Source organism: Cryptomeria japonica, unplaced genomic scaffold (assembly GCF_030272615.1).
Source record: "Cryptomeria japonica unplaced genomic scaffold, Sugi_1.0 HiC_scaffold_155, whole genome shotgun sequence".
Taxonomy (NCBI): domain Eukaryota; kingdom Viridiplantae; phylum Streptophyta; class Pinopsida; order Cupressales; family Cupressaceae; genus Cryptomeria; species Cryptomeria japonica.
The window spans coordinates 319,156-332,500 of record NW_026728977.1 but is presented as its reverse complement, the minus strand read 5'-3'; the positions used below and the strand labels follow the sequence as shown (position 1 = coordinate 332,500).

The 13,345-nt window shown below is 58.4% G+C and overlaps 1 non-coding gene across 1 annotated transcript; it reads left to right on the top strand.

The window, feature by feature from the left end:
- Positions 1 to 12,930: 12,930 nt before the first annotated feature.
- Positions 12,931 to 13,049, top strand: LOC131866835 (5S ribosomal RNA). The gene has a single exon (XR_009365434.1). It is a non-coding gene; the product is annotated as a 5S ribosomal RNA (ribosomal RNA).
- The last annotated feature ends 296 nt before the right edge of the window (positions 13,050 to 13,345 follow it).

Sequence of the window (13,345 nt, the reverse complement as noted above, 5' to 3'; positions counted from 1 at the left end):
CCTGGGAAGAACATCCCGTACGGAACCCTTTACCCGAAAACATCCGAACCGCACATGCTCGCGACAGTCCTGCCGTTAGAGAATGCACCGTGCACGCGACCGAGTAAGGCCACTCAGAGACATCCATTTCCCAGGTATATGCCCCCTACGCACTTTTGGTGGCGCAACTCGCACGAATCAGTCCCACCTCGACCCCGTAAACAAGCTTTTTTTGCCTCGAAGAGTTCGTCGGAGACGAAGAAGCAACCTTCAGTGCAAACGTAGCACTCTTTTGTGCAACCGCCCAAACAACGCCCCCCTCTACCCTCTGTCGAAACACTCGGCATTGCTGCTCCCTAAGGTGAGCTTCTCCTCATAGGCAATTCCGCTCTTATCCGGTCACGTTTGTTGTGCCCGAATTTCGCAAGGCAACCTCCATGGGGACATGGAAAAGACTCGAGAAGAGAGCTCGCTCACGGGAGATGAGAGAAGCCAAGGAGACCATCGAGAGTGCTGAGAGTGGGACAGCGCTGAATAGGCGGGAGAAGCCTGCGCGTATAAACGGAGATATATATCCAATTGCAACGAAGGAACGTGCCAAAGATCGAGAACAATGGCAGAAAATGCTAGTAACGTGCACTTCGGGACCAACGCATCACCGGAAGACAACCGCCCAAACATCGAAAGAGTCGCGATGCTCCGCAACCCTACGTGCAAAGCGGTCGCACACCGGGTAAGGGAGTGAGAGCCCCAAACATAGCTGGGCGAGGCGCTCACCTCCGCTCTTTAATATCTCGTTAATACCGCCAAGGAAATGGCACAAGCACACACACCACAAGCATCCTCGGAAGAGGACAGTTCGAGTGACAGGTCAAATCCAAGAGTTCCGAAGACTACCTCCAGGAACAATCGGGAACAAGACCGATTACAAGTCGTCGAGTCTGTTACTGGGCGAACACGAGATGCGCACAGGAAATCGATCAGCCCTCACACTGGCCCAAGGCCAGAGATCGGACTGCTACGATTTACCCCAACAATCATCGTGCCACTCTTCGCAGAGAGGTGATAGACGCCAACGAGCCCGCGCATAGCAATCGAGGTGTAAAAAAGGGCGTTGAAGGCAGGAAGCCTGGACGAAAGAGGCTACGAGGTCACCTCGAAGCGGTCTAAGAATCGGGCGCACTTGGGGCGACTACCAGTGCCAACCCCTTATCCCGCGGTGCGTCCGACACACAGAAATTTCCAAGGCGGCCAAGGAAGCCTCCCCCGCATAGCAATCGGGGGTGTGAGGTTACGGATGCAGCATTGATAGCAATCGAGGTGTGAGGCGAAGGATGCAGAAGTGAGAGCCGAGGGATGTAGCAGAGATAGCAATCGGGGTGTGTGATGCAGAAGAGATAGCAAATCGAGGTGTGCGGTGGGGAGGGCCCAGCAGCCAGAATGCATGAAGCGACGGATGAAGCAGTGATGACAACCGGGCTGTGAGGAGAGGAGGGATGCAGCCAAGAAAGCAATCAGGGCTCGAGGCAAGGGATGCATCAAGGATAGCAATCATGTTGTGAGGCGAGATTCCAAAGGCCTAATCGTGAGAGGCTGCAGGGTCGACTCAGAGAGGTCTATGCATGTGAGAGGCTGAAAGCAAGGTCGACTCGGAGCGGTCTATGCATCGGGCGCCGCTTGGGGCGACTACCAGTGCCAACCCCTTATCCCGCGACGCGTCCGACAAAGAGAACGTTCCAAGGCGGCAGAGGAGGTTACCCAGCCGAAGGATGCAGTAGCAAGTAACAGGTATAGTTCCGCGGCGGCCGAGAAGACTCACCGCATAGGAATCGGGATGCGAGGCGAGGGATGCGGCGGGAAGGCCCCGACGGCTAAACGAAGAGGCTGCAGGGCCGCCATCGGAATGGTCCAAGCATCGGATGCGATTGGGACGACCTACCAGTGCCATACCACCTAATTCCCGCGATGCGTCCGATACACAGATAGTTTCCAAGGCGGCCGAGGAGCCTCACCGCATATCAATCGGGGGTGCGAGGCGAGGGATGGGGCGGGAAGGCCCCAACGGCTAGACGGAAGAGGCTTCAGGGCCACCTCGGAATGGTCCAAGCATCGGACGCGCTTGGGGCGACTGCCAGTGCCAACCCTTATCCCGCGATGCGTCCGATACACAGATGGTTCCAAGGCGGCCGAGGAGCCTCACCGATAGCCAATCGGGGGTGCGAGGGGGCGAGGGATGGGGCGGGAAGGCCCCAACGGCTAGACGGAAGAGGCTTCAGGGCCGCCTAGGAATGGTCCAAGCATCGGACACGCTTGGGGCGACTACCAGTGACAGCCCCCTATCCCGCGATGCGTCCGATACGAAGATGGGTTCCAAGGCGGCCGAGGAGCCTCACCGCATAGCAATCGGGGTGCGAGGTGGGGGGATGCGGCGAGATGGCCCCAACGGCTAGACGGAAGAGGCCACAGGGCCACGTCGGAATAGTCCAAGCATCGGACGCGCTTGGGGGCGACTACCAGTGACAACCCCTTATCCCGCGATGCGTCCGATACGAAGATAGTTCCAAGGCGGCCGAGGAGCCTCACCGCATAGCAATCGGGGTGCGAGGTGGGGGATGCGGCGAGATGGCCCCAACGGCTAGACGGAAGAGGCTGCAGGGCCCGCCTCGGAATAGTCCAAGCATCGGACGCGCTTGGGGCCACTACCAGTGACAACCCCTTATCCCGCGATGCGTCCGATACGAAGATAGTTTCCAAGGCGGCCGAAGAGCCTCACCGCATAGCAATCGGGGTGCGAGGTGGGGGATGCGGCGAGATGGCCCCAACGGCTAGACGGAAGAGGCCACAGGGCCGCCTCGGAATAGTCCAAGCATCGGACGCGCTTGGGGCGACTACCAGTGACAACCCCTTATCCCGCGATGCGTCCGATACGAAGATAGTTCCCAGGCGGCCGAGGAGCCTCACCGCATAGCAATCGGGGTGCGAGGCGAGGGATGCGGCGAGATGGCCCCAAAGGCTAGACGGAAGAGGCTGCAGGGCTGCCTCGGAATAGTCCAAGCATCGGACGCGCTTGGGGCGACTACCACTGCCAACCCCTTATCCCGCGATGCGTCCGATACACAGATAGTTCCGAGGCGGCCGAGGAGGTGGGGGATGCAGCGAGATGGCCCCAACGGCTAGACGGAAGAGGCTGCAGGGCCGCCTCGGAATAGTCCAAGCATCGGACGCGCTTGGGGCGACTACCAGTGACAACCCCTTATCCCGCGATGCGTCCGATACACAGATAGTTCCGAGGCGGCCAAGGAGCCTCACCGCATAGCAATCGTGGTGCGAGGTGGGGGATGCGGCGAGATGGCCCCAACGGCTAGACGGAAGAGGCTGCAGGGCCGCCTCGGAATGGTCCAAGCATCGGATGCGCTTGGGGCGACTACCACTGCCAACCCCTTATCCCGCGATGCGTCCGATACCTCAGATAGTTCCAAGGCGGCCGAGGAGCCTCACAGCATAGCAATCAGGGTGCGAGGCGAGGGATGCGGCGAGAAAGCCCCAACGGCTAGAGGGAAGAGGCTTCAGGTCCGCCTCGGAATTGGTCCAAGCATCGGACGCGCTTGGGGCGACTACCAAGTGACAACCCCTTATCCCGCGACGCGTCCGATACACAGATAGTTCCAAGGCGGCCGAGGAGCCTCACCGCATAGCAATCGGGGTGCGAGGCGAGGGATGCGGCGAGAAGGACCCAACGGCTACACGGAAGAGGCTTCGGGGGCCGCCTCGGAATTGGTCCAAGCATCGGACGCGCTTGGGGCGACCTACCAGTGACAACCCCTTATCCCGCGACGCGTCCGATACACAGATAGGTTCCAAGGCGGCCGAGGAGCCTCACCGCATAGCAATCGGGGTGCGAGGGCGAGGGATGCCGGGCGAGAAGGACCCAACGGCTAGACGGAAGAGGCTTCGGGGCCGCCTCGGAATGGTCCAAGCATCGGGACGCGCTTGGGGCGACTACCAGTGACAACCCCTTATCCCGCGACGCCGTCCGATACACAGATAGTTCCAAGGCGGCCGAGGAGCCTCACCGCATAGCAATCGGGGTGCGAGGCGAGGGATGCGGCGAGAAGGACCCAACGGCTAGACGGAAGAGGCTTCGGGTCCGCCTCGGAATGGTCCAAGCATCGGACGCGCTTGGGGCGACTACCAGTGACAACCCCTTATCCCGCGACGCGTCCGATACACAGATAGTTCCAAGGCGGCCGAGGAGCCTCACCGCATAGCAATCGGGGTGCGAGGCGAGGGATGCGGCGAGAAGGGACCCCAACGGCTAGACGGAAGAGGCTTCGGGTCCGCCTCGGAATGGTCCAAGCATCGGACGCGCTTGGGGCGACTACCAGTGACAACCCCTTATCCCGCGACGCGTCCGATACACAGATAGTTCCAAGGCGGCCGAGGAGCCTCACCGCATAGCAATCGGGGTGCGAGGCGAGGGATGCGGCGAGAAGGACCAACGGCTAGACGGAAGAGGCTTCGGGTCCGCCTCGGAATGGTCCAAGCATCGGACGCGCTTGGGGCGACTACCAGTGACAACCCCTTATCCCGCGACGCGTCCGATACACAGATAGTTCCGAGGCGGCCGAGGAGCCTCACCGCATAGCAATCGGGGTGCGAGGCGAAGGATGCGGCGAGAAGGACCCAACGGCTAGACGGAAGAGGCTTCGGGTCCGCCTCGGAATGGTCCAAGCATCGGACGCGCTTGGGGCGACTACCAGTGACAACCCCTTATCCCGCGACGCGTCCGATACACAGATAGTTCCAAGGCGGCCGAGGAGCCTCACCGCATAGCAATCGGGGTGCGAGGCGAGGGATGCGGCGAGAAGGACCCAACGGCTAGACGGAAGAGGCTTCAGGGCCGCCTCGGAATGGTCCAAGCATCGAACGCGCTTGGGGCGACTACCAGTGACAACCCCTTATCCCGCGACGCGTCCGATACACAGATAGTTCCGAGGCGGCCGAGGAGCCTCACCGCATAGCAATCGGGGTGCGAGGCGAGGGATGCGGCGAGAAGGACCCAACGGCTAGACGGAAGAGGCTTCAGGGCCGCCTCGGAATGGTCCAAGCATCGGACGCGCTTGGGGCGACTACCAGTGACAACCCCTTATCCCGCGACGCGTCCGATACACAGATAGTTCCGAGGCGGCCGAGGAGCCTCACCCGCATAGCAATCGGGGTGCGAGGCGAGGGATGCGGCGAGAAGGACCCAACGGCTAGACGGAAGAGGCTTCAGGGCCGCCTCGGAATGGTCCAAGCATCGGACGCGCTTGGGGCGACTACCAATGACAACCCCTTATCCCGCGACGCGTCCGATACACAGATAGTTCCGAGGCGGCCGAGGAGCCTCACCGCATAGCAATCGGGGTGCGAGGCGAGGGATGCGGCGAGAAGGACCCAACGGCTAGACGGAAGAGGCTTCAGGGCCGCCTCGGAATGGTCCAAGCATCGGACGCGCTTGGGGCGACTACCAGTGACAACCCCTTATCCCGCGACGCGTCCGATACACAGATAGTTCCGAGGCGGCCGAGGAGCCTCACCGCATAGCAATCGGGGTGCGAGGCGAGGGATGCGGCGAGAAGGACCCAACGGCTAGACGGAAGAGGCTTCAGGGCCGCCTCGGATATGGTCCAAGCATCGGACGCGCTTGGGGCGACTACCGTTGCCAACCCCTTATCCCGCGATGCGTCTGATACACAGATAGTTCCGAGGCGGCCGAGGAGCCTCACCGCATAGCAATCGGGTTGCGAGGCAGATTATTGGGAAGGGAACCCCCTGGGATGCGGCTCAAGCAGTGCCCAAAGGGACTGGAATGCGGAATCACATCGAGAGACCCAAATGCTATACGAGGGCTCAAATCGAATTATCGATTTGGCCACGACATGGACGCATCGGAACGACTACCTTTGCCGAACCACTCGCAATTGCATCCATACCGAAACCAATAGACATTTCCGTTAGAGCCCTCGCATAGCATTCGGGAATCTCGCATGCCCCTCTAAATCGACCAATGCTGGCGCTCAATGAAAATCCGAGCGCTACCACCGTTCGAGCGCCAGCATTGGTCGAGTTAGAGGGGCACGGGGGAGAATGCTCCAGTCAACACCTCCCCTATATAAGTTATTTGTCCGATTCTCGCACAACCGTAGTCTGCCTCGTCGAATCAAACAACGGTCCCAGATTCCGACTTCCGTTCCGTAGAGACCCAAAAGCTAGATGGAGGCTCGCAAGAAAGAGAGTCGGCGCATAGCAATCGGGTTTCTCGAACGTTTAGGGACCGAGCTCACTTGCGGATAGGGCAAAATCCGCCAAGCAACCCAAAAGCTAGACGGGGGCTCGAATCGAATCGCCTAGGCGGCCACAACAACGACGTGTTGGATCGACTACCAGTGCCAAACCATTCAGCAAGACTAGTCTGTGTCGAGGCCGGATAGAGATTCTCAGAGAGCGCCCGCATAGCATTTAGGAGACCTCGCCGCGTCCCTCACACTCGACAAATGGTGGTGCACGTTTATAAATCCGAGCGATCCCAACCCTTTCAAGCACCAACATCGGTCGAGATAGAGGGGCACGGAGGGGGGCTGCGTGAGACAACACAGTCCCCTATATAAGTTATTTGTCCGATTCTCACACATCCGAAGAATGGTCATCAAATCGGACAACAGCCCAAACTTCCGACTTCCGTCCCAGAAAGCCCAAGAGCTATCTAAAACGTTCATGGCCGGAACTCGATCGCGGCTATACCAGTCCGCCAAGCAACCCAAAAGCTAGACTGGAGCGTCGAGTCCATACCAAGGCCGCATAGAGATTCACGATGAGCTCCTGCATAGCAATCAGGAGACTTGCCGTGTCCATCACAATCGATAAATCCTGGTGCAAGATTTTTGCATCCGAGCGCTCCAACCAGTCGAGCACCAGCATCAATCGACATAAACGGGCACGGGGGGAGGATGCTCGAGAACACTACCTCCCCTATATAAGTTATTTGTCCGATTCTCAAGCAGCCGAAGTCTGGTCATCGAATCGGGTCAAAGACCACAACTTCCGACTTTACCCACAATGCAAGTCATCGAATCGAACATCGGCCCCCGAGTCGGACTCCATGCGTATGTCAGGTCATCGGACCCAAATTCCGCCTTCCTGCGCATGGCGGGCCATCAATATCAACTCGGTCATCGGACCCAAACTCCGCCTTTTTGCGTATGGCACGCCTTCAAATCGGTCATCGGACCCAAATTCCGCCTTCCTGTGCATGGCGGGCCATCAACATCAACTCGGTCATCGGACCCAAATTCCGCCTTTCTGCGCATGGCACGCCATCAACTCGGTCATCGGACCCAAATTCCGCCTTCCTGCGCATGGCAGGTCATCGGACACAAATTCAGACCTCGCCAATATGCCTACGTATCGAATCGGTCATCGGACCCAACTTCCGACTTCATCCATACTGTAGGGTCTTTGAGGTTGGCGCGGTGCGCTCAACCCAGGGAGTCGACCCATCGAAGCATACACCTCCCCTATATAAGCTATTTGTCCGATTCCCACACCTGTGTAGTTTGCACCTCTGACCAGGACATCGACCCCAACTTCCGAACTCGACTGCAACGACGGCACCAGCGCCTTGGTGCGCACCTTGCGACGCACAGTCCCAACATTCGCCTTCCTGCACATGGCAGGTCATCGGACCCAAATTCCGACCTCGCGAGTATGCCTACATATCGAATCGGTCATCGGACCCAACTTCCGACTTCATCCATACCGTAGGGTCTTTGAGGTTGGCGCGGTGCGCTCAACCCGGGGAGTCGACCCAACGAAGCATACACCTCCCCTATATAAGCTATTTGTCCGATTCCCACACCTGTGTAGTTTGCACCTCCGATCAAGACATCGACCCCAACTTCCGAACTCGCCTCCAACGACCGAACCAGCGCCTTGGTGCGCACCTTGCAACGCACAGTGCCAACATTCGCCTTCCTGCACGTGGCAGGTCATCGGACCCAAATTCCGACCTCGCGAGTATGCCTACATATCGAATCGGTCATCGGACCCAACTTCCGACTTCATCCATACCGTAGGGTCTTTGAGGTTGGCGCGGTGCGCTCAACCCGGGGAGTCGACCCAACGAAGCATACACCTCCCCTATATAAGCTATTTGTCCGATTCCCACACCTGTGTAGCTTGCACCTCCGATCAGGACATCGACCCCAACTTCCGAACTCGACTAAAAAGACCGCACCAGCGCCTTGGTGTGCACCTTGCAACGCACAGTGTCAACATTCGCCTTCCTGCACATGGCAGGTCATCGGACCCAAATTCCGACCTCATGAGCATACCTACTAATCGAATCGGTCATCGGACCCAACTTCCGACTTCATCCATACCGTAGGGTCTTTGAGGTTGGCGCGGTGCGCTCAACCTGGGGAGTCGACCCATCGAAGCATACACCTCCCCTATATAAGCTATTTGTCCGATTCCGACACCTGTGTAGTTTGCACCTCCGCTCAGGACATCGACCCCAACTTCCGAACTCGCCTGCAACGACCGAACCAGCGCCTTGGTGCGCACCAAAAGTGCGCACTTTTGGAGGGCACTTTTCTGCGCTCCAAAGGTGCGCACTTTTGGAGGGCACTTTTTGGAGGGCACTTTTCTGCGCTCCAAAGGTGCGCACTTTTGGAGGGCACTTTTTGGAGGGCACTTTTCTGCGCTCCAAAGGTGCGCACTTTTGGAGGGCACTTTTTGGAGGGCACTTTTCTGCGCTCCAAAGGTGCGCACTTTTGGAGGGCACTTTTTGGAGGGCACTTTTCTGCGCTCCAAAGGTGCGCACTTTTGGAGGGCACTTTTTGGAGGGCACTTTTCTGCGCTCCAAAGGTGCGCACTTTTGGAGGGCACTTTTTGGAGGGCACTTTTCTGCGCTCCAAAGGTGCGCACTTTTGGAGGGCACTTTTTGGAGGGCACTTTTCTGCGCTCCAAAGGTGCGCACTTTTGGAGGGCACTTTTTGGAGGGCACTTTTCTGCGCTCCAAAGGTGCGCACTTTTGGAGGGCACTTTTTGGAGGGCACTTTTCTGCGCTCCAAAGGTGCGCACTTTTGGAGGGCACTTTTTGGAGGGCACTTTTCTGCGCTCCAAAGGTGCGCACTTTTGGAGGGCACTTTTGTGCACTCCAAAGGTGCGCACTTTTGGAGGGCACTTTTCCTGTGCTCCAAAGGTGCACACCTAGGTGAGCACCTTCGACCACACCTTGTAGCACACCAAACTCTGACTTTCGACTTCATCCGCAATGCAGGGTCTTTGAGGTTGGCGCAATGCGCACAACCAGGGGAGTCGACCCATCAAACCCAACACCTCCCCTATATAAGCTATTTGTCTGATTCTCATACATGCGTAGCCTGCAGGAGCAATTAGGACATCGACCCCAACTTTCGGCTTCTAAACGAAAACAAGGTCTTTGAGGTTGGTGTAATGCGAACAACTAGGGGAGTCAACCCATCAAACCCAACACCTCCCCTATATAAGCTATTTGTCTGATTCTCATACATGTGTAGTCTACAGGAGCAATTAGGACATCGACCCCAACTTTTGACTTCTTAACGAAAACAAGGTCTTTGAGGTTGACGTAATGCGCACAACCAGGGGAGTCGACCCATCAAACCCAACACCTCCCCTATATAAGCTATTTGTCCGATTCTCATACATGTGTAGCCTGCAGGAGCCATTAGGACATTGACCCCAACTTTTGACTTCTTAACGAAAACAAGGTCTTTGAGGTTGGCGTAATGCGCACAACCAAGGGAGTTGACCCATCAAACCCAACACCTCCCCTATATAAGCTATTTGTCTGATTCTCATACATGTGTAGCCTGCAACAACGATTAGGACATCCACCCCAACTTCTGAATTCGTCTGCGTTGACCGCACCAAAGGTGCACGCCTTGGTGCTCACCAAAATCCGACTTCCGACTTCTTCTGCTATGCGGGGTCTTTGAGGTTGGCGCAGTGCGCACAACCAGGGGAGTCAACCCACCGAATGCAACACCTCCCCTATATAAGCTATTTGTCTGATTCTCATACATGCGTAGACTGCAGCAATGATTAGGACATCCACCCCAACTTTTGACTTCTTAAACAAGACAGGGTCTTTGAAGTTGGTGCAGTGCACACAACCAGGGGAGTCGACCCATCAAACGCAACACCTCCCCTATATAAAGCTATTTGTCCGATTCTCATACGTGTAGTCTGCAGCAGCGATTAGGACATCGACCCCAACTTCCGAATTCGTTTGCATTGACCGCACCAAAGGTGCACGCCTTGGTGTGCACCCTGGAGTGCACTTTGGTGCTCACCTCGGTGCACACTTTGGTGTGCACCTCGGTGTGCACCAAAGGTGCGCACCTTGGAGCGCACCAAAGGTGTACACTTTGGAGCGCACCACATAGGGTCTTTGAGAGGTTGGCGCAGTGCGCACACCAAGGTGGGTGTTGAGGTGCGTGCCGAGGTGGGTGGGTGCTAGGGTGCGCTCCATGGTGGGTGCCAGGGTGGGTGCGTGCTAGGGTGGATTCCAAAGAGGGTCATAGGGTGGGTGCCAAGGTGGGTTGGTGATATAGTGGGTTCAAAGGTGGGTACTAGGGTGGGTTCCAAGGTGGGTCACAAGTTGGGTGCCAGGATGCGTGGGTGTTAGGTTGGGTGCCAAGGTGGGCTCCTGCGTGGGTGGGTGCTAGGGTGGGTTTCAAGGTGGACGCGAGGGCGGGTGCCAAGGTGGGTAACAAGTTGGGTGTTAGGATGGGTGAGTGCTAGAGTGGGTGCCAAGGTGGGTGGGTGCTAAGGTGGATGCCAAGGTGGTTCACAGGGTGGGTGGGTTCTAGGGTGAGTTCCAAGGTGGGTCACAGGTTCAGTGCTAGGGTGGGTGTCAAGGCGGGTGTCGAGGTGCCTGGGTGCTAGGGTGTGGATGCCAATGTGGGTCATAGGGTGGGTACTAGGGTGGGCTGCAATGTGGGTGCCAAGGTGGGTAACATGCTCGGTGGGTTCTAAATTGGGTGCCAGGGTGGGTGTGCACCCACCTTGCCCGAGGTGGGTGCCAAGGTGCCAGTGTGGGTGGGTGCTAAGGTGGATGCCAAGGTGGGTGAGAAGGTGGGTGATAGGTTGAGTGGTAGGATGGGTGGGTGCCAAGATGGGTCACAGGGTGGGTGCAAGGGTGGGTAGGTGCTAGGGTTGGTGTCAGGGTGGGTGGGTGCTAGGTTGGGTTCCAAGGTGGGTGCGAGGGTGAGTGTCAAGGTGGGTCACAGGTTAGGTGCTAGGATGGGTGAGTGCTAGGGTGCAAAGGTGCCAGGGTGGGTGCTAGGATGGGTCGATGCTAGGGTGAGTGGCAAGGTGGGTCCACAAGTGTCAAGGTGGGTGCCGAGGTGGGTGCCAAGTCGGCGACTGCTATGGTGGATGCCAAGGTGGGTCACGGGGTGGGTGCCAAGTTGCTAGGTTGGGTTCCAAGGTGGGTGCCAACGTGGGTGCTAGGGTGCGTGGGTTAAAGGGTGTGTCACAACGTGGGTGCCAGGATGGGTGCGCACCCACACTGGCCAAGACGGGTGCGGGTGCAAGGTTGGGTTCCAAGCCCGGTCACAGGCTGGGTGCTAGGATGGGTGGGTGCCAAGGTGGGCACCAGGGTGGGTGCACCCACCCTGGCCAAGGTGGGTCACGGGGTGGGTCCTAGGGTGGGTAACGGGGTGGGTACTAAGGTGCGTGCCAAGGTGGGTCATAGGGTGGGTGCCAAGGTGGGCACCAGGGTGGGTGTGCACCAACCCTAGCCAGGGTAGGTCACGGGGTGGTTGTCGGGGTGGGCGTCAAGGAGCCAAGGTGGGTGGCAAGTAGCCAAGTTGCGTGCCAAGGTGGGTGTCGGGGTGGGTGCCAAGGATCCAAGGTGGGTGCCAAGGAACCAAGGTGGGTGTCTGGGTGGGTGCCGAGGTGGGAGCCAGGGTGGGTCCCAAGGTGAGTGCAAAGGTGGGTGCCAGGGTCAAGGTGAGTGCCAATGTGGGTTCCAAGGTGCCAGGGTCAGGGTGAGTGCCAATGTGGGTTCAAAGGTGCTAAGTTGGGTGCGAGGTTGGGTGCGAGGGTGGGTGGGTGCCAAGGTGTGCTAGGTGGAAGCCCGGGTGGGTCGGCATCCCATGGGTGTCGAGTTGGGTGCCTGATGGGTGCTTCTTGTCAAGTTTTAGTCGTCGGGACTCATTTCGAGCCTTAGAGGTCGTTTCTTGTCCGGTTGCCCTGTCTTCGACCTGGGAACCCAATTTTGGTCCTCGGGTCCCATTTTTTTTTGTCTCGCATCCCACTTTTGGCCTGTGGCCTTTTCGGGGTCGATTCTCGTTTTGGGCATCAGAGCATGTTTCTTCTCCTAAAACCCAATATTTGTTTATTAAGTCTCGGAACACATTTTTGTTCTCGTGGACCCATCATGGGTCTTGGAACGCATTTGTGGTCCTTGGGTCCCATTTTGCATCCCGAAACTTGTGTTTTGGTGCTTGATCCCTATTTTGGGTGCCCACCTTGCACCAAGTGCGCACCCGGGGCAAACCGAGCGCCTTGGTGCACCGGGGCAAGATCGAGCGTGCACCCGAGGCGCCCCGAACATGCACCAAGGTGCACTCGGCCCACATGTGAGCGCAGGTCGTTGCGCCCGAGGTGGTGTGTGGGCACCGCGTTGCAGACGGGACACTGCACGCACACGACGCCCCCTCCAGGTGCACGCACGTAGGCCGGGCCGGGTGCACACCCGACGCCCTAGCAAGGTGCGCGCACCCGGGCAGGGCTCACACTTGGCGAACGGGGCGCACTTCGCGAGGGAGGGTGTGCACCTCGACGGGGGTGGGTGGCCGGGGTGGATTCGCACGTGGGTCGCGGTTTGCTAAGTACACACTGCGACAAGCTCATAACGGGTGCGATCATACCAGCATTAGTGCACCGGATCCCATCAGAACTCCGCAGTTAAGCGCGCTTGGGCCGGAGTAGTACTGGGATGGGTGACCTCCCGGGAAGTCCCGGTGTTGCACCCTTTTTTAGTTTTTCGCCGGGCGTCGCAATGCTATTTGAATAAACCTTTTGCCCGTTTGCGTTCTCGTCGGGGCCGGGCCGGGCCGGGGTGCGCTGCCCGCACTACCGCGCGCGCGGGGGGCGACACCGAGCGCGCACCCGAGGCACCCCGAGCACACAGGCCACGGTGCAACCCGGGCGTTGTGCGCGCACCCCGGTGCGCCCGAGGTGCTGCGCGCGCACCCAGGTGAAATCGGTGTGCACCTCGGCCAGTGCGCGCTCGGTCGAGTCGCGCACGTTGGCCAAGGTGCACGGTGAT